At 47.3% G+C, this 27271-nt stretch overlaps 1 protein-coding gene and 2 long non-coding RNA genes across 7 annotated transcripts in view; 1 reads left to right on the top strand and 2 right to left on the bottom strand.

The window, feature by feature from the left end:
- The window catches only part of RAD51B (RAD51 paralog B), a 790317-nt gene that overhangs the window by 46657 nt on the left and 716389 nt on the right, over positions 1 to 27271 (bottom strand). Inside the window, exon 12 of one of the 3 annotated variants that reach the window (XR_014811022.1) lies at positions 21857 to 25349. The exons of the other annotated variants lie outside the window; for them this stretch is intronic. The gene's annotated coding sequence lies outside the window, so the exon portion shown is untranslated. Of the gene's footprint in view, positions 1 to 21856; positions 25350 to 27271 lie in introns of those variants that run through there. 3 annotated transcript variants of the gene reach the window in all.
- Positions 1236 to 7515, bottom strand: LOC110261622 (uncharacterized). Of its 3 annotated transcripts, none has more exons than XR_014811037.1 (4): positions 7407 to 7515; positions 6305 to 6372; positions 5471 to 5602; positions 1236 to 5109 (listed from the first exon to the last, which is right to left on the bottom strand). It is a non-coding gene; the product is annotated as an uncharacterized LOC110261622 (long non-coding RNA). The 3 variants fall into 3 exon arrangements; XR_014811036.1 differs by having other exon boundaries at positions 5471 to 5585; XR_014811035.1 differs by lacking the exons at positions 1236 to 5109; positions 5471 to 5602 and having other exon boundaries at positions 6264 to 6372.
- On the top strand, positions 3334 to 19669 carry LOC146401817 (uncharacterized). Its single transcript, XR_014811038.1, has 2 exons — positions 3334 to 3533; positions 13747 to 19669. It is a non-coding gene; the product is annotated as an uncharacterized LOC146401817 (long non-coding RNA).

Here is a 27271-nt window from a genome sequence, read left to right as displayed (position 1 = left end):
TTAACTCATCAGAGACTCGCCACAAGCAGGAGCAGAAGGAACCAGGCACACACATGCTCATGTGAGCAATCACTAAACACAGCCCCCTCCAGAGCACGGGGGCCATTTCAATATGGTGTCTGAACGACTAGCAGCAGCTCTGCCCAAGTGTCCTATCAGTGTCCTAACTCTGTCTCCTTCTTCCTGGAATCAGGGAGCATCTGTGTGTTGGAGCGGGGGGGACCCCAATCTGGCTCTGTCTACTCCAGCCAGGCCTCTCCGTCTTCTGACCAAGGACAGCAGAGGGCAAGACATGGGGGGCTTGAGGCCAATCAGCACCATCTTCCCTTCGAAACAGCCCAAAGGAAAAGTACCCAGTGAGAGAGGTTCCAGTGAACCCATTTATTGGCAGATGGAATGACTGCTATTAAACTAGCAGCAAGAAAAATGGCTCCCGCTTAAAAAAAGTTGTGTGCATGTGTGTGTGTTCCTCCCTGGTAGGGAAACGGTTTGTGGGGCAGGGCAGTGTGTGTGTGTGTGTGTGTGTGTGTGTGTGTGTAGGAAGATGGGATCTGGGTCTTGGTTTCATCTGGGAACAAACTTGTGGATTGCCTGTCAACTTGCAGAGCCTCTTGCTGGCAGCCAGCTCAAAGGTGACGGCCGTGCTGCCCATAACAGCCTGGCCCCGGCCCAGCTTTCTTAGTGCATCCGTCTGTGAAGATGCTCCCTCTTCCACCCATAGCTTCTAGCCACGGGGCTGCAGAACACTTGGAATGTGGCTAGTCTGAATCGACATAACACCGTGACGGGATAACACACACCAGAATCTGAAGACTCAGTACAAAAAAGCAAATGTGAGGGAGTTCCCGTAGGGACTCAGTGGTTAACAAACCCAACTAGGAACCACGAGGTTTCGGGTTTCATCCCTGGCCTCGCTCAGCAGGTTAAGGATCCAGGATTGCCGTGAGCTGTGGTGTAGGTTGCAGATGCGGTTCGGATCCCATGTTGCTGTGGCTGTGGCACAGGCCAGCAGCTGTAGCTCCGATTGGAGCTGGGAACCTCCATATGCTGCGGGTGTGGCCCTAAAAAGACAAAATACGAAAAAAAAAAAAAGAATGTGAAATATCTCACAGATCATTTTTATATTAATTACATGTCAAAGTGCTATTTGGGGGTTCAATAGAATGTATTATTGTATTAATTAGAATAAATATTATATGAGTATACTTATCCATGAAATATAGCCTTAAAATTAATTTTACCTGTTCATTTTTACCTTTTTAATGTGGCTACCAGAAAATACAAAATTGCATATGGGCTGGCATTTGTGGTTTGCATTGCATTTCTATTGAAAAGCCCCGGTCTGATATCAGATATCTGATTTTGAAAGCATCATTTAAGGTACTGACACCTTGTCCCACAGAAATGGAAATTCTACTCGAACTCAGCTATCTCAAGCAGGTAAAGGTGGAGCTGCCCAGGTGGAAGAGGGGGAGAGGAGGCTGGGGGCGCCCCGAGGGTGACTGGCAGGCAGGGGAGCCAGATCCATGATCCAAGGCTGGTCTGGCTCTTCTATTATTGGCTCAGATCGCCCATTCAGTTGAAATTGTGGGGGAAATACCCGGAGGAGGCCCCCATTCAATCATCCTAAGTGGAATCTGATCTTTATCTTGGGATAAACATTCCAAATGGAAGGTGAGTGCTGGGAGATAAGGACGATAAGGAAACCATATGGCCCTGTCAGGAGGCTCCCAGGGCCTTATTCTGGAAAGGAGTAATGAATCCAAAGGGCCATCAGCTCCGTTCTGTTTCTAGGAAGCAGAAGCCCCAGAGCCCCCAACAGGGATGAGAACTCACTGACCCCAGGCAGGGGGGACTGGCACTCAGAACCTCTCTAGCTTTCTCTGGGGAGCCCCCACCCAACTCTTGTCCCCCTTCCTTCACACCAAGGCCCTTCAGGCTGCTGTAAATGGAGCCCCAATCTCTAATCTGAGTTTAGCAACTCCCGAACTTGGAGGTCAGGATCCGGATCCCCACCCACCTCTTGATTTGGCAAAATTTCCAGAAACTCCACCTCTGTGCATCCCGTCTCCCCCCCAGCCCCCACCTTGGGAAGAGGGGCTTTCCTGGAAGGGATGGAGGTTTTGGGGGGCTCCTGGAACACAGGGCCACGTGGCAGGGCTAAGAACAGTCAATGGTGGGGGAGGGCAGGTAATATGAGCGCCAGAGAAAGGGATCCGGGGCTGAGGGGAGGGGGAGAGGGAGGTGACGGGCTTTTGAGCACGTTCTCTCCTCCCCTAAGTCACAAGGCACCTCATCCTTCATTCCTGGGGCTCTGCAGGTCTCGCACAGCTGCTCTCTAACCCCCGACCGGAGACAGTCAGAGGCATTTGGTTTAGGTACAAAATCGGGTGCTTGAAGCAGAGAGGGTGGCTTCACAGTGGTGGTGTGACAGCAGTCACAGATAAGCATAAGAATAACACGACGAATAACCAGATTTACAGAGGGTTCATTTCGTGCTGGTGCCTTCCTTGATGGTCTGTTAAAGCCACAAGAGCTCTCTGTGAGCGAGGTGGCATTTTACCTAGGAGGAAACTGAGGCTCAGAGAAGCTAAGTCACTTGTCCAAGATTGCACAGCCAGGAAGAGCTAGAGCTGGGGGGTCATTCCCAAGAGGTGAATCTTGAAGTCCAAGTTCTTGATAGAGACAGGACCCAGCACAGGATGGCTCCTGTCAGACTGCCACGGCCAGTGACAAGCAATTAGAAGAGACTTTCCTGTCCACACAGTGGATCAACCAGGGTATGACGGGCAGTTGCGCCTGGATGCCAACCAAGTGGGCCTGTGCCGTGGTCTCACACCTTGCTCGGGGGGACAGCCCGAGCCCACTGTTGTCCAAAGAGTGCTGGCTGAGAAGATGCCACCCCCTCCGCCCCCACCCCCAGCAGGGGGGCATCTTAGGGAGAGGTGGGAACAACTGTAGCGGTGGCGGGGATGGGGGTTGGGGAGGCCCACAGAGTTCTGGCCACAGGCTTCCATGCCTCAGGCTGGCCCTGGCGGATGGCCTCCGTTTGGGGCTTTTCTGTGCTCTGAGCACATCTCAACATTTGGAGAAAAACAAGAAAGCGAACAATAGAGGCTTGTGGGCTGGAGGACAGGGCCGACCTCCCCCTGGGACCCAGCACTGTTCATAAACTGCCCCAGCTGCGCTCTCACGGGCTGGGATGTCACTGGAGCCTGGCTGAATCACAGCCTTGTCCTTACTGGGGGCCTGCGACTGGCTCCTTTTATATAGCACTGGCGGGGGCGGGGGGGGGGGGATGCAAATGCTGGTGGGGGGAGCCAGGCACTCAGGGGGAGGCACGCTTTCTTGCCTGAATTTAGGAAATCACACAGAAAAAGATGCATCCGAGCCTTGGTATTGAAGCTCTGCCAAGTCGTCCTCCACTGACATGTCCTGATCAGAGCCGTTTGCCCTGCACGAAAAGAATCCGCTTTCTATCAAGTGGACTCTGGGCTCTGCCCCAGAGGCTTGCGCTCCAAAGGACCAGAAGAGTAAGTGGGACTGACTGACCCGAGCAGAGAGCAGCTCAGCCAGCCCGCCCTGGGTACCATGCTGGGGGTGGGGTGGGGGGGCCAGGGGTGGGCTTCTCTGAGCTGCCCCCCTCAGGCTTTTCAGACAGCTGCTTCCCATCCTCACAGCTGAGGGCAGCAGGGCAGGGTGTGTTAGGCCAAGAAAGAGTCAGAGGGTAGAAGGGGACAAAGCGGCGCTCAGACCCACTTTGCCTTCATGGCCGATCCAGTGACGCCAACAGGGGCCCCATCAGCGACATTCCCTGCCCGGGTGCTCCCGGATCTACCCCCCGGACCCCCAGACCACGGTGAGGGGCTGACGTGGAGCATCCCCGCCTGGATGGCATCCCTGGAAAAGGCTGGAGTGTTTCTAAAGCGGCTGTTCAGACATCACATCACAGTCCCAGACGGCCGAGAGGCTCTTGCACTCACTTGGCCGCCCTCCCTGGGAAATGCTTTGGATCAGACAGCATTTCTGGGTTGTTTTGGCCTGAGGAAAGTGGTAAGAAGTCGGCAAGACTCCTATGGTTGGAGGAAAAGTCAGCGAATTGACTTGAGAAAAGCCTTCGTAAAGAACCATCCCGCGGTGTGAAGGGCAGCATCAGAGGGCTGAGACGGAACACACCAGTGTGGGCGAGGAGGTCCCCCCGCCCCCCGAGGAGAGGAACTTGGGGCAAAGAGAGAGGAATTTAGAGACAACTGGTTTGGCTTCCGAAGGAGAAAGAAAGGGTTTGGTGCGTGCGTGTGCGCATGCGTGCGTGTCTAAGGCGCTCCGAACGGCTGGGCTGGGTCACTCTGGCGATGCGCCCTCTGCAGTCTGGTGCCAAAGAAGTCTTCCCGAGGGTCTCCTGTCCTTCTGTTCCTCTGTCCCTTAGCAGGCTCTTGGCATGGATGCTGAGGCTGTGAGGGTTCTCTTGCCCTCAGAGCTCTCCCAGGCCAGCCAGGGATGGTGACACGGGGTGGAAAGGGTAAGGACAGAGGGAGGGCAGAGGGGCCGCCGTGGGAGGGCAGAGACAGCAGAAGCCTGAGCCGAGTCTTCAAGGAAGAGCCAGGAGTCAGCCAGGCAGCCCAAGAGGAAGGACAGCTAATCCGGGCTGAGGGCATGGGCTGTGCACCGGCTAGGAGGGGAAGCATGCCCCCGCCCTAACCCCGGGACAGCTGGGACAATGACGGTGAGAGCAGAGGAAGAGGCCAGCCCTGCATTCTTTGCTTTTGACTCTCAGGGTTTTCTGACAGCCGGGCACATGCAGGCTGTGCAAACCTTCTGGCGCGAGGGCCTCTGTTGAGTTCCATCCCTTCTGGCACATCACTTCAAGGCCTTCCTTGCCCATGGCCTTGGTGCCGGGGTGACCCCCACGGTGACCGTGTCCGTAGGCCATCCTCTCCTTTCGTACCTAAGGCTTTCCTGAAAATCCACTGGTCTGACACGCGAGTGGCAAGCAGCTGACTTGCACGTTTTAAGGGAAGGTTCTGTTCCCAGGAAGCTAAACAATATTATCACTGTTATTTGCTGCAGTTTCCAGTCTCACGGCATCTCCTTCACCTTAGCCCCCCAAATCTGTTATTAAATCAGTGAAGCTTTAGAACCGAAGAAATATGGTAAATCTCTAATCACACACCCCCCCTTTAGATAGAATCTCTGACTGGGTATGTCCAGAATTTCATCTAAACTCTCTAGTTTTATTCTTTTCCTTCACGACTGAACCCACAGTTGACTGGCTTACATCCAGTGAGCATCTGATTGAGGCTAAATATCCCCCATGTTCTGCATGCCTAATGATTTCCATCTTTGTCTCAATTATTTTAGGTTTATGAGACCTGCCCTTCTTATCACTAGCATCAGCACTTCATTTTTCCATTTTCCACTCATTCTTTTAAAATAATAAGGTCAAAATGCAATAAAATATTCAAATACTTGCATAAACACTGCTGAATGGTCAAAAGGTGATGCTGTTGAAATTGAACTGTTGGCTGCCCGGCTGCTTTTCCATGTGATGGCTTGAAATGCTAGTTTGTCCACCAACCTGGGAGCACCTGGAACCAGAGGTTGGCTCAAGGGGGGTGGGGGTGGTATAGATCAGTACAGAATGCAGAAAAAAGAAGGCTGTGCCAAAGTTAAAAGTTACAAGCTGAGGGTCCTCTAGAATGATCCCGCCCTCTGAAACTCAGTGGGCTATAAATCCGACCACCTCCTGCCCAAACAGGCAGGCACTACCACAGTGAGGTTGGTGATGGCTTTTCTCCAAGCGGTTTGTATGGCATCAAAGACAGGCGCCAGTAAACCTTCTGACATCTCTGAGTCTGGGGAGAGGTTTGTAGGGACCTCCGTCCTATTCTGCTGCTGGAGAGATTCTGTACACTCATCATAGGGAGGAGTCAAGTTCTAGGTAACAATTTTCCATACAGCCCGTGGCAGGCTTTTTTTTTTTTTTTCCTCTCTTTTCAGGGCCATACCTGCAGCATATGGAAGTTCCCAGGCTAGGGGTTGTAACTGGAACTGCAGCTGCCGACCTATGCCACAGCCACAGCCATGCCGGATCGGAGCCACATCTGTGACCTATGCTGCAACTTGTGACAACGCTGGATCCTTAACCCATGAGTGAGGCCAGGGATTGAACCTGCATCCTTGTGGATACTAGTCGGGTTCTTAACCCACTGAGTCACAACAGGAACTCCAAGCTCGAGGCAGGCTGATTTGCTCACAGGGGCCGCTGGGGTCTGCTATCACCTCCCGAGCGAGATAGGGGGCTTACCGGCCAACAGAGTGCTGAAAGGACACTTAGTGTTGCTTGAAGAAATCCCTCGGGAGCTTGAAGAGTGCCTGGAAACAGACACCCAGGATGTCTCTGCCACTTAGCAACCCTGGCAGCAGAGCCTGACTGACGTCTCTAGGCTTGTAGCTAATGCAGTCCTTGCAAACTCAGCAGTTCTAGGGGAGCTACTGAGAAGCAACTCTGAGTCTCTCCTCAAAGCTGCCTGAATACCAAAGACTCTGTCCTCCAAGCTTCTTAACTCTGGAGTCAGAATACTTGAAAAGGATTTTGTGAGGAAGCAGAAGATGAAACCCTGGTCTTTTTTAGTCCATGACTAACTAGCATCTGAGAGGGGAACAAGTCGGAGACTTGGCCCCCAGGGCTGCCTCTGCCTGGTCTCTCGGAGCAGCTCCGGACAAGTTCCCTCATTTGCAAAGATGGTTGGTCTGTCTGCGCTCTCAGCTCTGACAGAGTACTGGGGAAATGAGACAACATGCGGAATGTGGACATGATAGAGCATGACTTACAAAAAGATACCTCAGGAAATAGGACCTATCCTCGGAAGGACTCTGAGGCGACAGGAGTCCCACCCTGAGATTTACAACAAACCACGAGGGAGGATTTAGGGCTACCAGACAGGCCCAGAAGAGCCACAACAACACAACAAAGCCCTCTGCTTCGGAATCAAATCTTCCCAAGCCAGTACCTTCTCCTTCACCTGCCCCGGGGGGTGGGGGCTCTGGTCACAGGCTGGGATAGGAAAACCTCCTTTCCATTAAACTTAAGAGCGAGCACAGAATTGCTAAGGCCCACATTTTGTGCTTTGCTTTAAATTTCCAAGACCCGGGACAGAGTTTTTTCCCTGCAAATAGAGAGGGGTGGGGTTTGGGATTGTCTTTTAGAAAACCTCCCAGAGTGCAAGAACGCCTCCTTCTCTGCAGGTAAACAAACACCTGAGCTGGATGCTGGGAAGGAAAATTACCTGGTAGTCTTCAGGAACTGCCAGCTAGACAAGGGAGGGGTGGAGGTGGGGCAGGGCCTGCTCTCCATAGAGCTGAAAGCCTACTTTTGTTCCAACCCCATCCCAACCATCAGTACCTACCCTTGGGAGGGAGGGGCCACACCGCGAGGCTATTCCTAAAACGGAGCAGGGCACCTCGAGAGCCTGCAAGCTGTGGGTGCAGAAAGCCTAGTGTGATGCCTTTTTCTGCAGCGCCTTATGGGCCCTGACCTTGGAGGAAGAAAAGATTCTGCCCCCCCTTCCCCTTGTTCGGGTTGGTTTGCGCTGGAATGCCACGCTTTTCAAAGTGTCTGAGTGATCGGCACTTTCTAAATATGTACAGCGATGCAGTGATAAGAAACCCAGCGTCTGGCCTCGCGGGTTCGCGGCCCCCTGGCAGCCCCGGGGCTCGGGCTGGGCCGTTCTCCCCCGCGCCCCGCCCCGGCTGTGCTTGGCTGAAACCTCAGTACCTCCTCCCGAGCCTGCTTTGGAAACGATTCTGCTCATTCCCAGGGTCCCCAGGTTCCAATCTTTAAGTCTGGAACTGGGCGGGGGGGGGGAAGACGATGAGATGAAACCCCTCGCCCCCCGCTTTCTCTGCACCCACCCCCACGACTCAGCCCAGGTGACCCAAATGGCTAAGTCAACTTGGAGAAATCGGAGCATCCCCAACGGAGCGGCCGCCCCAGCCCCCTTCGCCCCTTGCTCGGCCCCACAATGCGCCCTTGTGCCGCGCCTGCAGCCAGGCCGGGGGATTTGGCGCAGGGATGGGGGGAATAGCCGTCAGATATTTAAAACAGAGCCGAGGGAACAAAGCAGCTCTTTGTGCACCAGGCAGCCAGGAGCCGGGAGCCGCGGGCGGGCGTGAGGGGCGCTGCTTGGGCGCATGCGCACCGCGGCTCGGCCGCGCTCTGGTTACTGAGAGTTTTCCACCCCAGGTCCTAGGGGCCTTGGTTAACCCCTTCCGGGGCCGCTTCCCGGAGCAGGCGAAGAGAGAAACTGGCTTTCATCTGCTGGCTGTTACATGTTTAATTGAAAAAAAGAAATAGTCATTTTCCATGTTTCCAAAGGAAGCATACATAGATCATTAAAATAAAGTGACATACCAGTTGGGAACCCAGATTTTAAATGACCGGAATTTAATGAGACACTTGGGCCATGTAAAAGTTGAGGCATTTGGAATAGACGCTTTCTTCGGGCGCTGGCAAAACCTTTTAAAAAGACTGGTTTCTTCTGTCTTGTATATGCTGGGTGACTGGCTGTTTCGTTTTCCTGTTTACTGTCACTTGGGATCTGAAAGATATGTTGGTTATTGTCAAGGCCCTGGCTTTTGTTTGGGTTGTGGGCTGGACGATGTTTATTTATTTTTTTAAAAATAACTAAATAGAAGTGGAGTGTGCATGGTACAAAGATAAGATTGGGTCACGAACCAGAGAATACAACTCATCCAATCTATGCACTAGAATTTCTGAGAGAGAGAGAGAGAGAGAGAGAGAGAGAGAGATAGCAGTTGTTAAACATTCTGCTGTGTGAAGAGAGGGTATCGAAGAGCTCTCTCAAGTAGGAGAGAGTAGGAGGGACTTGGTGGGGGATGGGATGAGCAAAGGGCCCCATCCTGCCTTTTTTTTTTTTTTTTTTTTTTTGGCTCTTTGCTTTTTAGGGCCACACGTGTAGCCTATAGAGGTTCCCAGGCTAGGGGTCTAATTGGAGTTACAGCTGCCAGCCTGACACAGTTACAGCAACATCAGATCCGAGCCACATCTGAGACCTACACTACAGCTCACAGCAACACCAGATCCTTAACCCACGGAGCGAGGCCAGAAATCGAACCACAACCTCATGGTTCCTAGGTGGATTCGTTTCTGCTATGCCACAATGGGGAACTCCCCATCCTGGTTTATACTTCACTAAGTCATCTACCCCCCACCCCACCCCCGACTCCCCACCCCAGTGTAATTGGAGGAGTGGCAAACAGAGGCTATGGAAAGCTAACTGCAGACTGAGTTACTATGCTCAAATTATCCGGATGGATGGGAAGGGCAGTCTCAAACCATGGGTGATTCCACAGCCTTCCAAACAAGTGAGGTTAGATGGACAGCCCCCATCAAAGCAAATCAGGGAGAATGGAAGAAAATCAGTGGATGTCTCATAACTTGCACGCTAGGACTCTGTGCATTAGCCCACTCTGCTCTGCCTGTGGACACACATCTGATGAATTTTTGGTTCTTTACCTTTTGTAGCTCAGTTGCCAGGTGGTCTCAAGAAAGCAAAGAGATTTCTATGTGAGGTCATCTTGGCAATAAGCTCCCTCCCTTGACTTCCGGGTTTCCAGGGCAACAATTGCTGGGATGTCACTGGCACCAGATTCTGTCCCTTAAAGGTCATGCTGCAGCAAGGGCAGATAAACAATTTCGCAGCAACAGTCACCAGTCACGTAGCAAACTCATTCTCAGATGAAGGCTGGTGAGTTAGGATGATGGATGTAAGTGGTTTTTTCCCACCCTCTTCCACATTCTGCCCCTAGGACATAATCTAAGAATATCCCTTGGGATGTGTGGTAGGAGAACCGAGTGGTGAGGAACTTGGAGAAGTACCTTCTTCTAGACACAGAGAAAACATCTCTTTCCTCTCGATTTCCTTAGCCCATAGCTCATTTCCTCTCCCTCTCTCAGCTCAATAAAGGAAGTTTATTCTTTATATAAAGGACGTTGTGGTAGACAGTTTCCAAAACGACAGCCTTCAATCATTCCCTCCTGGTGTTCGTGTGATGCTTCTCGCCTCTTCAGTCTGGGCTGGTCACAGAGATTTGCTTGACCCATAGAATATGGTGGGAGTGCCGTTCTGGAATTTTTAAGGCTTGGTTATGAGAAGCCTTGTGTTACCTATCTGTGTCTTATAGAACCTTCACTGCTGGAACACTTGCTCTAGAAACCAGCCACCATCCTGTAAGAAGTCCGGGCCACACTGAAAGGCTAGAAATCCGTGCTCTTGTCAAGAACCCTGGCTGCGTTCATCACCAAAATTCACATCTCTGCCGGCCTTGTGAATGAGCGACGGCCACTTGGCTGTTCCGCTCAGTAGAGCCTTCTGATGACTCTCACGGCAAGAGATCCTGCGTGAGAACCAGCCGGCAGAGCCCATTCAGCAGAGGTGTAAGAGAGAGTAAGAAGTTGTTTTAAGCCACGACGGAGTTTGAGGATAGTCTGTTATGTAGCAATAGGTAATTGAATGGGAATGACGTGCTGAATGGGGCGGGGGAATGGAGAAAGGGGAGGACCTCATGATAGCTCAGTCCTTGAATTCTTCGTCTTTTCTGTCTCTCTGTGCGCCCCCAATGCCACCCCTCCTTTCTGAGCTGTGCTTGACACACGCAAATCTTGTATTTAATTGTTCCATGCGCATTTGTCTCCTCGGTGCCATGGTGAACGTCCCGAGGGTAGAGTCTTATTTGATTCCTACCATCCCTAGTGCGGGGATTTATCAAGCTGTTCTAGAGGATAAACTTGGAGGATAACAGCTGGAACAGGATCGCAAGGTGCTTATGTAGCTTAGCTGCTGATTTTTGCAGTTTGGTAGCTGATGTCTTATACCACAGCTGCCTGGATCTACAGGGAGCCAGCCACACCGTGGGAGTGTCTGAACTCCACCAATCCTGTGATCATTCAAGGGGAGGAGATCGAGGTCAAGGGTGCAGTTAAAAATCTCCTGTTTAAGTTTGTCCCTCTGGAGGCTTTGGAGCCAGGGAGAGGACACACGTGATAATTCTGGAAATCAAAGGGAGGTTGCAGCTCTGTGGGTGGGAGAAAACCCCTCAACGGTTTGAATCCCCAGGACACATTCATGGAGCTGCCCACCTGTGGACATGGGTGTTTAACCCATGCTGCCGCCAGTGTAGGATGCAGAGCAGCTTGGGTAGAAGCTGGTGCCTGCTCAGGGGTCCTGCTGAGCCCAGTGCATGCTCAGAGCTTGGGAGAGAGGGGGGAGAAAGGCAGGGCAAGGGCAACTAGGAGAAGTTTCTTTATCCCTTCAGTAAACATTCTCCTATGAGCCCAGCCCAGCTCCAGGCCCTTGGGATGCTACAGGGAGTAAGGCAAGGTCCCTGTCCCCAGGTCAAACCCCTTCTGGGAGAAGTGTCTCTCAGATATGCTTGTCACCTGCATGGGAAGAACTTGGCTGTTAGAGTCATAGGGCCTGTGGTCTTCCCTCCTTGTTATATCTAAACCTTCCAACTTCATTAAAGACCTGGAAATCCCAGTGCTTCAAGGTGGGGATGGGCATAGGTGCTAAAGCCACACAATCTAGGTTCGAGTCTCCACTTCACCACGTAGTGGCTGTGTGATCTTGGGCAAATTGCTTAACCTCTCTGAAATTCTAGTTCCTCATCCGTAAGACTTGTAATGATGCTTCATCTCAGGGTTGTCTGGGGGATTCCATGCAATCCTGCTGGCAAAGTGAGCACTCTGCTGCATGTCCAGCACCTGTAGGTGCTCAGGAATTATTGGCCCTATCATCTGCTCTTCCCACAAAGCGTGGGCAGGTTCTGGGTATGCTGTTATTGGCAAGGTCCTAACTGAGGTAGTGGGAAAAACAAAAGGGGTCATGGGGTTAGAGGAGGGCGTCTCATCTGGGAATGAAGTTGCCCAGGGTCCCGGCTGCCTCTGTGGTCAGCTTCCTGTGAGGATCATGTAGGACCCATATGATGCTGGCCCGACTTTCCCGGCTAAGATGATCACATGCATCCCACCACCAAGGACGGCCCCCGCATACTGTGAGCTTCTTGAGGAGCCTAGGCCTCTCTTCCTGAAACCTGGGGAAGGGCTTGTCCCCCCAAATCCCCCAGGAATCATTCATAGGCAATTGCCTGGCCAAGGAGCCATAGAGGACTTGGGCTGTGAGGGCAGGGAACTGAGGGTAGTTAAGGGGTCCCCAGAGCCTCAGGAAGCATTTTAATTCCATCGCTTGACCCCACTTCAAGCTCCGGCCTATGGACACATCCGACACACAAAGAGAGCTGTGATTTGCAGACTCTGCTCCTTCCTCATTTTTCCTCTCAGCTTCCTCAGCCCATAGCTTGTTTCTGGACCTTCAGGAAGCCTGGGCAGATGGGCAGACAGCAAAGGCAATCATGCTGGGAAGGTAATTCTGAGAGGGGGCAGCTGCCTCTGCCCCGAGGTATTGTTACCTTGGCCAAACATCCCTGCTGTGTAAAGCAGCCAGCGAGGGGGACCGGTACCCTTTCTTCAGCAACCACAAGCATTTGTTCCCTTCCCAAGTGGTACACCGTGTGATGCTACCTTTCAGATGACACTGTCAGCGAATCATTCTCAGTCTGGAGTGTGTTCTCTGGTGAGAAGCCCAACCCTCCATGGGGAGGGTCCTTTTCCTGAGAAAGTGCCCACTTCACTTCACTTTCCCTGACCCACAGGCTCAAGGTAAATGGAACTAGAGCCCAGTGTCTGGGAAAAAATTCCAAAACCCTGGTGTTTCCAACATAGAGGGGTTATACTTAACTGTAAATCTTTACTTTCCTTAAAGTAGTTTAACAGAAAGAAGGCATTTGATCCTCCTTTAGTACATCTCGATAGTTCGTTTTCACTGTCATCTGAACTCAGGACACAGAGAAATAAAACATAGAGCCTTACTGGACCTACTGGTTTAGCCATCATATTCCATTACCTTCTAAGAAGTCTGCCCTATTAGCATATCCGATCACTTGGGGAACACCTGGTTAGACTATTTAGGTGATGGCAGGGGAAGGATTGGCTTCTTTCCTTCCCCAGATGTAATTCTTTGCGCTCTCCACCCAGGGTCACTGCTCGCCCGCATGGTCCCTATGTGCAGATCAGAAAAAGCCACCCCTTCCTCTGAGTGGAGGTAGCCATGCCAAGGGGCACAGCTTGGCAAGCAGAGGGCTGGATTTCAGCCACCTCCCCACCCCCCAGCTCTTGTGCAGTGGACAGCCTGCACATCTGTGCATGGTGGTCCTGCCTCCACTAGCTCCAGTTTCTTTCCTTGGAGAAGTGTTTGCAGGAGAGGGAAGGGGGAGAGCACGCTGGTCGCTGTACATTAGAGACAGGTTCCTGGAGGCCTAAGAGCAATACCTTAATGTAGGCTGTTCTGAGGACTGAGAGAGTTTCAGGGCCTTTCACAGGAGGCCCCACTTTTCCTGGGACCAAGGACGGACCCAGTCTTTGAAGTTAAGAGAGAACTGGGGGATGGCGCAGCTGGCCAGTCGGCCCCTAATCCTTCTGGGAAACCTGACAGCAGCCAGCCTTGAATTTGCTCATTTGGATGCTTTACGGGAATTTCCAAGAATGCTTTACCATCTTGGGAGAAAGAGAGGGTAGGCCGGCGGAGCTGGTCTCCCCTCGCCTCCTCTTGAGTTTTGCTCTGTGGTTAGGACATCTGGGCACAGGGAGTTTTAACCCATCTCTGCTTTCAGATCTAAATCCAATCACCTGTCAAGGGGCTGGCCTCCCCTGCTTTGATGATGACTTCTCCATGGTGTGATCTGCGCGGGAGGGGTGAGTCCGGAAGACTTCCTGTGGAATCTCAGGGATATCATCTTCCCCAGCTGTGACCGAGCACACTCACCTCTAAAACAGGATGGACAGCACACAGCACGCCCATAATGTGGGTAGACCTCACGAGGACTCAGGACTTCAAGTTCACTTCTATTATTCTGTAAATGGATATATCAAGAGACCTGGCACCAAATCCTGCAAGGAACCAAGGGCTCTTGGGCCACATGGAGATGTTTGATCATTTCCTCGTCCATTCATTCAACAAACATTTACTGATTATCGACCACGTGCCAGCTCCGTGCTAGGGTCAGGATAAAGAAGCAAATGGGAAAAACACCCTCCTGCCTTCTGTTTAAATGCCATTTCCTCAAGAAGTGCTTTCCTAACCATCCCTTATGTATACTCCTTTTGGGTAAACAGCATTGTACTTTGGTTACTTGATCCACTTCTGTTTTCCCCATGTGACAGCTTCAGGAGGGGAGGGATCATTTCTACATTCATCGAATGCATCTGTACCAACCCTGGCTAAACATGGCCCCAGGTAATATGTGTTGACTGAATTCATCTGTTCCCCACGGAGTGGACTGGAAGTCAGGATGGCTTCCTTTCCTGTGATCCTCCTGAGTTTAGGAAATCTAGCTTCTGTGGGTGTGAATCCCAAGCAGGGATTGCTCTGCTCCCGAGCCGGTTGGGATCAGATGACGGCTAAGATGCCTCCAGCCCAAAGCCAGCAATTCTAGGACAGACTAGGGCTCTGGATGCCTGAATGTAGTGGGGTAATTGGAGTATGGCGTGCAGGCCAGGTAAGAAGTACGTTCAGTGTCCAGGCTCTGGTCCTGACCCCTCTTTAGGAGAGAAATAAAGCAATGGACTGAGAGTTCAGCTCAGAAGAGGAGCCCTCATTGGCCTGATGCTGACCATTGGCTATTCCAAGCTCATGTGACCCCTCCAGAGGCAGGAGGAGACAGGGTTGAGGGGGCAGTGCTGTGGCTATTGGTCCACCTCCTGCAGAGCTCTGAGTCTGGTTATACTCATTGACACTGTGCACAGAACCCAGGTCACCACCAGAATGAGATGATGATGATGATGATGATTTGGCTGCACCCTCGGCATGTGGAAGTTCCCAGGCCAGAGATCGAACCCACACCACAGCAATGCCCTGAGCCACAGCAGTGACAATGCCGGGTCCTTTTCTCATTTAACCCGCGAGGGAGATCCAGCACCATTTTATTCCTGCCAGGCCACTGAATCCTGGCTCTGTTGTTCTGTTATCAATAGCAACAGGAGGAAAGGCGGTTTTCTCTTTGTTGGGAGCTAATTTTTTTCTCCTGTAGATTAGATGGGCAATAACCAGCCCAGGACCCCCACGCAGAGGCTGGATGCCCACAGCGCCCCATGGAATCCTTAAAATCCTGATCCTGGTGGCTAGTGAGAAGGTCAGCTTCAGTCTGTCCCAGGAAAACCAGGGGTGGCTGGGGGTGGGGGAAGGGGACCTGTGAACAGGAGGTATCAGCTCTTTAGGATGGGGCTCAGTAGCCCCTCTTTAGTAGTAATGGCTATAGAGTATCCATGGGGCTGCCTTGGGTAGGGCTAAGGCACAGAGAGTAGAGAGAAAAAAAAAAGAGAACGAAAAAGAGAGAAAACAGAAAAGGAACTTGAGAGTAGAAGAGAAGGGTGAGGAAGGAAAGAGAAGAGGAGAAAGGTGATATGGAAAAGGACAGTGACACCGACAGCAGTCTTGGGTACCGCTTGGGGTGTGAAGCCAAAGTGGGATGGCCCCATAGGCCTAGAGGGAAAAAGGTGGGATTCTCTCTGGCAAGGAGCTTCCCTTCCCATTGGGAAGGAGCTGCCTTGGATGGATGGATGCATGGGTGGATGCATGGATGGATGAATAGCACAAAGACCAATGGGACAGGATTTGCCAGGAACTGAGTGAGTGACAAGGGGAAGAAACAGAGTCAGAAGTGAGAGAATCCAGTGGGTGAAGCTACTTTCTGCAGGGACTGTCAGATACAGTGTTGGGGTCAAGGGGTGGTTTGAGGGAGGCTTCTCCTCTCCCTCCAGTCTCTGTCCTAAACAAACATGCAATCTAAGTGAAAAATAGTGTTTACTCTACAAACAGCCTGAAGAAAAATCCCCTAGATAGTGTCATCCAGATTCCAAGTCTAGGTCCTCCTTTATGGAAATTCCAGAGCTACCACTCTTCATCTGCAGGTCATGGTGTTGACTTTTGCCAAATCCCTTCCCAGACCAAGTAAGTGAGGCTGTAGACAGACAGGTGAAGGCCTGAAACCTGATTAGAGGGGGGCGGGGAAAATAAGCTCCAGATTAGCTAGAGAATAGGAAGAGTTAAAGAGCCTTAAGCCGTTCAGTCACTCCTACTTGGGGATTGGGAATATTAATTACTCCAATAGAAAATTGTTGAGTGGATTGTTTCTTCTCTCCCTTCAGTAAAAAATGTTAAGTCTAGGCTTATTCCTAGGGAAAAGCCAGTGGGCAGAGTTCATCAGGATCGGGGTCAAGGGTTAGGGGTCAAAGGGTCACACCCTCCAAGCTTAGAACCAATAGTGTGCAGCTGGTACAGGGGTGAGTGAGGCTTCTTTCATGGAAGGTCCTTAGCAGAAACCAGAGCTGCACAGAGGGAGCTATGAATCAGGTTACAACAGCTAGGTGGTGGGGGTGGGTCAGAAGGGACATCAAGCAGAAGCTATATGGAAGGGGCGCCCGGCTACATCAGGGCCCTACAGACTCATTCGGGAATCCCAGGGCTCCTGGGTCGCTCCAGTCCAACAACCTGCCTGGGTGCATTCTCAGGTAAATCTGATTTGCCTTTAATGTCTGCACATAACAGGAAAACACTGGCCTTTTCTTTAAAAAAGATGCTGTGTCATGTTCAAGGCTATGTAAGAGTCAGGATGAGAAGGTCTCATTTCCAAAGAAGTACAAACCTTGCCTGAAATCTTGCAAGAAGCCTTAGGGAGAAGAGAGGGAGAGGGATTGGCCCAGAGGCTGTGGCATTGAGTCCCCACATGGGCAGGGGAAAAGTGCATTATATTCAGGGCAAGGGTCAAGTGCAACCCTAGGAAAAGTGTCAGCCCTGGAGAGTGAATAGCCTTGTCATGTTAGACACCTCGAAGGGGCCTTAAGTGTTCCTTTGATCAAGGGGAAGGCACAAATGTGCACTGTGCAGAAATAACCTCCCCAGGAAGGCAAGTGGGTTTAGTGGGTTTTCACAGAAGGGCGGAAGTCCACTTCATCGGCCCTCTTCCAGGTCAGGGAGCTGGGACGCCTGCCTGAGAGGTCATGTGCTCATTTTTAGGGTCTTCCCTGGGGCTGAAGATCTTTCAGGATAGACTGCCACCAACTCTGCCTCCTCTTGTTCGTGGATTCCTTCCACCATATCTTCAGCATCCATTTCTCAATCTGCTTCAGCCTAGGGGGAGACGGCAGTGCCCTGCTCTGTCCACTTGGGTTTGTTGACCTCTATTGCCTTGTGGACTATTTCTACATAATACTATCCTTTTAAAACTCTTGACTTTTGCCTCATTATTACTTAAAATCCTGAATTTTTAACATTTTTTCTTTATTCATGCTACTCATCTGTCTTTCTAATTAAAAACTAAAAATAAGTCTTTTCTAGGAAGTCTGTGTCAGGAGGGAAAAGAAGCTCCTGTTTGTTGAGCCTTGCTGGTCTGGGCTAAAAGCTGAGTAGCTTGTATGAAGTTGACCTTGACTATGATCCTCAGTGGATGGTCATCTCCATATAAGTGGGCTTTATCTGGCTTGCTGTCTTAGCCCAAACCAGGTTGTATTTGTTGCTAAGATCTGGAGGGAGGCACTTGAATGACCCTCCGAAGCAGGGCAGCTAAGCCAGGAATTACAGTGGGGAAGCAGGGGATAGAAAAAAAGGTAAAGGAGAGGGAGGGGGCACTATTTGCTCCAGGACTGTGGTACGGCCTCCTGAATTAGGACAAATTAAGGATGAATGGAGTCATTAAAGTGATCTGCCTAAGGTCATGCAATGAATGGACAGCAGATCATTCACATTTAGGGGCATCGTCAAAAAATCGGTAGTATCAGTCTGGGTGCTGGTAGGGAAAAGACAAAGAAATTAATGAAGGGAATATTTAGCAAAGTATGGACGGGGTTTGGGAAACTAACAAAGGATGATGCCATTCTTTAGGCTTAATAACATTGAGGAGGCATTATCATGCCTAAGTCTGAAGGGTCAAGAAGAAGGAATATTTACTAGAACCTGGAGAGAGTACCTATAAGGAGATGGCTGCCTGATAGGACCTGTGACCTTTGGTGAAGAGACAAAACTCATCCAGGGTGATTTGGCAGGGAAAGAACTAGGGGACTAAACAATCCTCCTGCCTTCCAACTTCCTGCGGTTACCTCCCTTTGCCTGAGCATGACAGAGACTAGAGGTCAAAGGGGCCCATCCATGCTGTATGGACAGGTCAGTCCTCTGAGGTGTCGGGTAGGGTGGAGGGTGGAGCTGGAGAAGCACATGGAAGTTGTTTGGCCATCTGAGAAAACAGGTATGATTTGTTTTTAGACCTTTACATCCTTTTCTTCCTTTTTTATTGTCACATCTGTTCCTACATAGCTTTCAGATGCTAGCGTTTTCCTGTTGTCTTCCTATACCCTGGGACCCCCTGGCCAAGTCATCAGTGTCTAGTTTGAGGGTCTGCTCTCTCTCACTATTATTTCTTTATCAAAATCAGTTCTTACAACTTCTGCTCCTGGGCAATGATGGAGGAACAGGATCAGATATACTCTCTTACCGTTAACAGCTAGAACACTAGACAAAATAAATGTACAGATGACTTCAGATACCTAGCAACAGGCAGTACAGGACTGTGATCCCTGAGATAAAGGGAACAAATGAGGTGAGCCCTATGATTGGAGACACATTTCTGGATTATGCAGTAGGGGAAGGAGTCCCAGGCAGAGTATGGTGGTTTTACTGGGTTGAAAGGCAGAAAAGGAAGATCAAGGAGACTTTGGATGGAGGTTATGTGGTAGAATTCTAGAAAAAGAGGACTATGTAGAAAAAACTCCAGAAATTTGCATAAGGGTCCTCCTGAGGATTTGCTTAATATTATGGTGTACACACAGAATGAAGCTCCATATGGCTGGGAAAAGAATGACCAGGAACTATAAGCTGAATAATTCAGAGTTCACTTGGGACAGAGAAGTGCTCAAATATTAATCAGCTTGATCACCCAGGGCATTTAGCACAGTCCCCATAAAAGCCATGCCCAACTGGTAGGACTAAACTATGTATCTTTAGAGAAAAGGAAGTTTTAGACTCTAACAAGGCTTAAAACAATCTCCTAAGAATCTCGTCCATAAGTAACCTAACTGCCTGCCAAGTAAAACTCTCACACTGTTTTCTAAAGGAAGATAACAAAACATAGACAATCTACAATGTTGGTTAAAATATCTAACATCCAATTAAGAAAATCACTAGACTCACCAGGTAGTGGGGAAAATGTGACCCATAACCAAGAGAAAAATCAGACAATAGAAACAGACTTGAAGATGACAGAGTTGATAGAATAAGCAGACAGGCACATTAAAACAGTTATTATAAATATGCAAAATGTGCTCAAGTTTCTGAAGAAAAACATGATTAAGAGGAGGAAAGAAGGGAAGATGTATAAATATATATATATGAACCAAATGGAACTTCCAGCAGTGAAAATATATGACAACTCAAATTAAAAGTCAGTGGACAAAATTTAAAGGAAACTGGCTACTATGGAGGAAAACTAAGTGAAATTGAAAACATAGCAATAGATACTATCCAAAATGAAGCCCAGAGAAGAAAAAGATGACAAATAGAAATAAAGAGAAAATACTGAAGAAAATCTTAGTAACCTGTGGGCAATATCAAGTGGGCTGGAAGGAGAAAAGGGAAAGTACAAAATTTTGATGAAATGATGGCCAAAACACTTCCAAATTTAGTAAAAACTATAAATTCCATAAATCCAAGAATCACTGTAAAGCCAAGAAGGATGTAAGAAAGGCATACCAAGGTATAGTGTCAAATTGCTAAAAATTGGCAATAAAGAGAAAATCTTAAAAGTAGCCTGGGATAAAGATCTGTTTTATAGAGAACAAATATAAGCAATGCTGTAGATTTCTGATCAAACTGTGCAAGCCAGAAGACAATGGGATGGTATCTTTAAAGTGTTGAAAGAAAAAAATTAACCTAGAATTCTGTATCCAGTGATAATAACCTTTAATAATGGAGGCAAAATGAAGACTTTTTTTTTTTTTTGCCATACCTGCAGCATGTGGAAGTTCTTGGCACCAGGAATGGAACATGTGCCACAGCAGCAACCCCAGCCGCAGCAGTGACAACACCAAATCCTTAATCCACTGAGCCACCAGGGAGCTCCAAAATAAAGACTTTTTGAGACAAATAAAATCTTAGAGAATTCATTACCAGCAGATCTGCATCACAAGAAATGTTAAAATAAGTTCTTCAGGCAGAAGGAAAATATTTGGATCTATACAAAAGAATGAAGAATGCTCGAAATGGTAAACATGGATAAATTTAAATACAAAAGACTTTTCATTTAAAAATCCCTTTAAAATATTAAATAAGAAATAACAAAGTACTGTGGAGTTTGTAACATATGTAGAAGTAAAATGTATAAAATAATAGCATAAAGGGCATAAAAGTATATCTAATGAGCTAGTATTAGAGATAAAAATTAAATCATAAAAGAGCTGTCAATCCAAAAGAAAGCAAGGGAAAATGAAAAAGAGACCAAAGAACAGATGGGACAAATAGAAAGCAAATAGTAAGATGACATTCCTAAAGCAAACATGTTGTAAATACATCATATGTATTTGGAACTAAATGCAAATATGCCAAATATCCCAATTAAAAGTCAGAGATCATCAAACTGGGTAACAGAAGCATGTTAAATGAACGTCATTTGAAATGTAAAAATATAGTTTCGGAGTTCCCATTGTGGCTCAATGGTAACAAACCCCACTAGTATCCATGAGGATGTGGATTCAACCCCTAGCCTGGGAATTTCATGTCACACCTGTGGCCCTAAAATGCAACCCCCCCAAAAAACAGAAAAACAAAACCCCAACAACCCCCTCAAAATAAATAGTTTCAAAGGAAAAAAAAAATGATGAAAAGATATACCATGCAAAACTTAGCACTTCTATTATAAGAAAGCTGGATAAGTTAATAACAAAAAACACTTGAAGACAAGGAATATTACCTCTTTATCAAAACAGACAATTTCACGACGATAAAAATAAAAGTGTTTTTAAGAAGAAGGAACAGTCCTAAATGTGCGCAACGACTGATAGAGCTTCACTAACACATAAAACAAAAACTAACCAAATTCAAGGAGGAAATAGACAAATCCACAATTAGAGTTTGATATTTCATTTCTCTCTCAGGAACCAATAGCACAAATAGGTATAAGAATAGAAGACCTTGGAGTTCCCATCGTAGCGCAGTGGTTAGCAAATCCAACTAGGAATCATGAGGTTGCAGGTTCGATCCCTGGCCTTGCTCAGTGGGTTAAGGATCTGGTGCTGCTGTGAGCTGTGGTGTAGGTCGCAGACGAGGCTCGGATCCTGCGTTGCTGTGGCTCTGGCGTAGGCCAGCGGCTACAGCTCCGATTGGACCCCTAGCCTGGGAACCTCCACATGCCACGGGAGCGGCCCCAGAAAAGGCAAAAAGACAAAAAAAAAAAAAAAAAGAAGACCTGAACACTGCTATCAACCAATGTGACCTAACTGAACACTCAACTCAACAAAAGCAGAATACATATTTTACATTCCCATGGGCCATGCGGCAAGACAGGCTACAAGTGGGGTCATAAAAAAAAAGACTAAACACATTTTTAAAGTTTGATATCTCATCACAAAATAATTAAATTAGAAACATAGAACAGAAAGATGTTTGGAAAATATTCAAATATTTGGAACCAAAGCATTATGTTTTAAATAACTCTTGGGTCAAAGAAGGTGATGCAAACATAATTGAAGATTGGCTTTTATTGAATGAAAAGGCAGGCATGATGTATCAAAGTTTATGTAATGCAACTAAAGCAGAGTTTCAGTGGAATTTTTAAAAATCATATTAAAAACATATTTCTTGAGGTATAATTCACATATTAGAAAATTTTTCTCTGTTTTAAGTGTACAATTCCATGATTGTGAGTAAATTTACATAATCATGCGGTCGTCACCACACTCTGGATTCTCTTCTTACAGTTTCTCAAAAACTACTGTTCTATTGCAACTTCAATAAGTTACAACTGTCAACTTTTTTCCTTACCTATGCAACCAGCTTAACATTTAAAACATTGAGATCTGGAGTTTCCATTTAAAACACTAAGATCGGGCTCAGCAGGTTAAGAGCCTGACATAGTGTCTGTGAAGATCCTTGGACTTGCTCAGTGGGTTAAGGATCTGGCCGCAAGCTATGGTGTAGGTCACAGATGCCACTCGGATCTGGCATTGCTATGGCACAGGCCAGCAGCTACAGCTCTGATTTAACCCCTAGACCAGGAACTTCCATATGCCGTGGGTGTGGCCCTAAAGATTGAAAAAACAAAGCAAAACAAATATTGAGCTCTAATTCAGGTAACATAATACTCACCATTTTAAGTGTCTAATTCAGTGTGTTTTTTTCCCTATACTTTACTATATTCACTATGTTGTATCACCACCATCTAATTCCAGGACATTCCCATCACCCCAAAAAGAAGCCCCATCCATACCCATTAGCAGGCAGTCCCCAAATTCTCTTCCTTCTTCCCCCTGGAAATCATTCATCTGCATTCTGTTTCTTTCGATGTGCCTATTCTGGACATTTCTTATAAATGACATCTTACGTTTTTATGTGTCCTTTTGTGTCTGGCTTCTTTCACTTAAAATTCAGCTGAAATTTTAGAGTTTTATATTCTTATATTAGAAAAGAAGAAAGACCTGTTTTTGACGTGCTTACCAAGACAATTCAATAGGGTTAGAATAGTCTTTTCAACAAATGGTACAGAGGAAAATGGATATCCATATGTAAAAGAATAGAAATTGGACCCATACCTCATACTATATACAAAATTAACTCAAAATGGATCAAAGAACTAAATGTAGGAGCTTAAAATACAAAACTCTTAGAAAAATATTGGTGTAAATCTCTGTGGCCCTGGGTTAGGCCGTGGTTTCTTAGCTATGACACCAAAAACACAAGCAACAAAAGAAAAAATTAATTGGGACTTCATCGAAATTAAAAACATTTATGCATCAAAGGACACAATCAAGTGAAAAGACAACTCATGGAATGGGAAAAATATTTACGAAGTACCTATATGACACAATGAAATAATAGAAAGACAAATATCCCAGTTTTAAAAGTAGCCAAAGGATTCGAATAGCCATTTCTCCAAAGAAGATATACAAATGGCCAATAAGTACATGAAAAGATACACAACATTTTTAGGAAAACACAAATCAAAATCACGAGATACCATTTCACACCTATTAATAAGGCTATAATTAAAAAGATAGACAGTTATACAATTACACACCTCCTAATATGCTATAATTAAAAGGACAGACAATAGCAAGCATTGTAAGAATGTGAAGAGATTGGAACCCTCATATATTACTGGTGAGAATTTAAAATGGTACAGATACTTCGGAAAACAATTTGACAGCTTCTCTAAAATTTAAGCGTAGAGTTACCATATGACCCAACCGTTTTACTCCTAAACACCTACCCAAGAGAATTGAAACTACATCTCTACACACACTCATACATGAATGTTCATAGCAGCTTTATTCATATTAGACAAAAAGTAAAAAACAACTCAAACGTGTGCCAGCTGAAGAATGGATAGGCAAAATCTGGTATGTTCATACAATGGAGCACTATTTGGCCATAAAAAATTGAAATTCTCACGCACACTACAACTTGGATAAACCTTGAAAACATTATGCTAGGTGAAAGAAACCAGACATTGGGTCACATATTGTATAATCCTATTTACACAGAATGTTCAAAATAGGCAAATCCATAGATATAGACAGCAGTTTAGTGGTTCCCCTGGGATGAGAGGAGGGAGGAGTGGGGAGAGACTGCTAATGGATATGAAATTTCTTTCTAGGGTGATGAAAATATTCTGAATTAAATAGTAGTATATAAGCTTGTGAATATACTAAAGACTACTGAATCATACACTTTAAAATGGTAGACTCTATGGGACGTGGATGAAAAAAAAATAAGGATCTGATAGAAATGTGTCAGTATTGATACTGATAAAGACTTTACATGTCATTCTTTTCATGAATATCTGATTTAACTTAGCCTTTCCCCTCAAAGGCTACAGAATGTATTTTCTCAAAAAGTCTAATTCCTGGGACTTTTATTTTCAGCTAACGTTTCTGATGGGCTGAGTCCAAAGCCAGAAGAATCCTGTAACACAAGTGCAGATGAACTTGTCTTTTTGTGAGTTCTTTAAAACCTGTTGCTAACTTGCTGCCACAGCCAGGTTTGATCGAAAGGATAAAAGATGGGGAGGAGGCTCTTCATGGTTTCTTTCTTTTTTTTTTTTTTTTTTTTTTTTTAGGGCCACACCTGCAGCATATGGAAGTTCCCAGGCTAGGGGTTGGAGCTATAGCCGCTGGCCTATACCACAGCTCCTTATCCCACTGAGTGAGGCCAGGGCTTGAACTCACGTCCTCAGGGATACGAGTCGAGTTTATTACCACTGAGCCACAGTGGGAACTCCCACTTTCCTGATTTTGAAGGCATTTTCATATTTACCAATCTTTTGATCTTGGGCATTTAAATTTATATTAGGCATTATGGCTGGCCACACAGCATCAGGCCTTGAACTCTAGCCCCGTTTTCTCTCCCTCCAAAAATCTAGTCTTTCTTAGGACAGCCAAAATTCATTTTTGAGCTAGTCCCAGAGAAAAGCCTCCCATCTAGCCCTCCAAGGATATTATGCAGACTCTTGGGCATTTAAACAACTGCTTCCATTGAGAATCTCCTATTGGTCTGCATTATGCAGAATGACCTCCAAACTAGTCATGAGGAAGCCCAGAGGTTAAATGCATTGGTCCAGTATGCTCTATTCCTTGACCGTGATGTTTGTGCATTCATTTTCACTCCCGTAGGGCCATAGCCCCCACAACGTGTGTACATGTACACACATACACACACATACACCCCTCTTTAGGGCCGAGGAGTGGAATCATGTGGTTGCCTTCTCTCAGCAGTGCTGTGACCAGAGTGGAGTCCCCACTTATATTTCTTTTGTTTTTATTTTATTGTGGTTAACAAAAAGATATAACATAAAATGTTATATGGTGCCACAGCAGTGACCCAAGCTGCAGCAGTGACAATGCTCGATCCTTAACCCACTGAGCCACCAGGGAACTCCTGTTTTAACCAGGTTTTTTTTTTTTTTTTGTCTTTTTGCCTTTTCTAGGGCCGCTCCCGCAGCATGTGGAGGTTCCCAGGCTAGGGGTCCAATCGGAGCTGGACCCCTGGATCACGGCAACGCCAGATCCTTAACCCACTGAGCAAGGCCAGGGATCGAACCCCCAACCTCATGGTTCCTAGTCGGATTCGTTAACCACTGCGCCACAACGGGAACTCCTTAACCAGTTTTAAGGAAACAATTCTGTGACATTAAGTACATTCACACAGTTCACTATCCACCTCCAGAGCTTTTCATCTTCCCAAACTAAAACTCCATAACCATTAAACACGAACTCCCCATTCCTCCCTGACCAGCTGCTGGTAACCACCATTCTTTCTGTCTCTGTGAATTTGACTCTTCTAGGTTCCTCATATAAGTAGAATCATATACTCTCTGTCCTTTTACAACCCATATTTCTTTTTTTAAATTGAAGTATAGCCAATTTATAATGTTGTATTAATTTCTACTGTACAGCATAGTCAGTTACATGTATATATACACACAGTCTTTTCATATTCTCCCTTATAATTGATCACCGGGTATTGAATATAGTTCCCTGTGATATACAGCAGGACCTTGTTGTTTATTCATCCTGTATATACTAGTTTGCATCTATTAATTCCAAATTCCCCCTCCAGCCCTCCTCTGTGGCAACCACCAGTCTGTTCCTTGTGTCTGTGAGTCTGTTTCTGTTTCGTAGATGGCCAACTTATATTCTTTGATAGCGAAGTGTCAGAGCTGATTCCAGAGCTGGCCCATCAGACTGGGGGTTTGATGGAGTGACCAGCCCAGGAAAAATGATCGGAGAGAATAAAGTACAAAAAGAACCCCAGTCAGAATCAGGATGGCTCTCTCACCGCCACAACAGCTGGAAATTCTTTGTGCTCGTCTGTAAGTCGCTGTTACAAACAGGAGGCTTTTCAAACCCAACCCCAAACACAGGAATTCTCCCCTCATCCGTCTGTCTCCTGGGCCCCGTCGAGACAGCTGGACTTCCCACGCAAGTGAAAACATCCAACTGTGAGTGTCCTTTCCTGGGTCAGCCTGCTCCTCCTTACCTTGAAGGAGAACATAAACCCCTTCAGAGAAATGGCTATTTTTCTCTTTCAAGTTATGTGGAATACTGTGTGTAGGTCTTTCAAAATGTCCTTTGCTGGAATGAGCAGGAATGGATGCAATCTCTGCCCTGGCAGGTGGGCATGACATTGTATTCACTCAGCCAGGTCTTTGAAATGCACTGCAAAGATAGGAGCCTCATGCAGGATCGTCCCACTGGCTTTTGTGAAGATGAGTGAACCAATGCCTTATTATTGAAACAGAGAAGCTTTCAGTGGATTTGAAGTAAAGCCACAGACAGGCTGGAAGCAAGGAGACCCCAGAATGAAGCTAAATCTCGCAGGCACTGTGACGCCAGATCCGGTGGTAGAGGATTGAATGCGTTCTGGGTGGGGGTGCCCAGTCACAAAGCTCACAAAACTTCCCTTTGCCAAGTGAAGAAGCTTAACGTATTCCAAATCCCCTGGTGAGAACTGCTGTGTGACTACCCGTTGTGGGCAGTCACACAGATAGGTGCTATCCTACCTGACGTTTATAAAACACACTCACTTGTGTATTATTATTATTATTATTTGTCTTTTTAGGGCTGCACCCACAGTATATGGAGATTCCCAGGCTAGGGGTCCAATCAGAGCTGTAGCCACCAGCCTACGCCAGAGCCACAGCAACGCGGGATCTGAGCCGCGTCTGCAACCTACATCACAGCTCACAGCAACGCTGGATCGTCAATCCCCTGAGCAAGGCCAGGGATCGAACCCACATCCTCATGGATACTAGTCAGGTTTGTTACTGCTGAGCCATGATGGGAACTCCTTATTTGTTTATTTTTAGATGGTGCCTTTCCTCCTAGAAGCCATGCCCCTTACTACGCTTCAGAAGCCCTCCTGCAGTAAAGACACATTGG

Source organism: Sus scrofa, chromosome 7, assembly GCF_054392235.1.
Source record: "Sus scrofa isolate SSC_HxYL_T2T_F1_AM1 chromosome 7, Sscrofa_HxYL_maternal_Yorkshire_Landrace_v2.0, whole genome shotgun sequence".
In the NCBI taxonomy this organism is placed as follows: domain Eukaryota; kingdom Metazoa; phylum Chordata; class Mammalia; order Artiodactyla; family Suidae; genus Sus; species Sus scrofa.
This window is presented reverse-complemented; position numbering and strand designations above follow the sequence as displayed.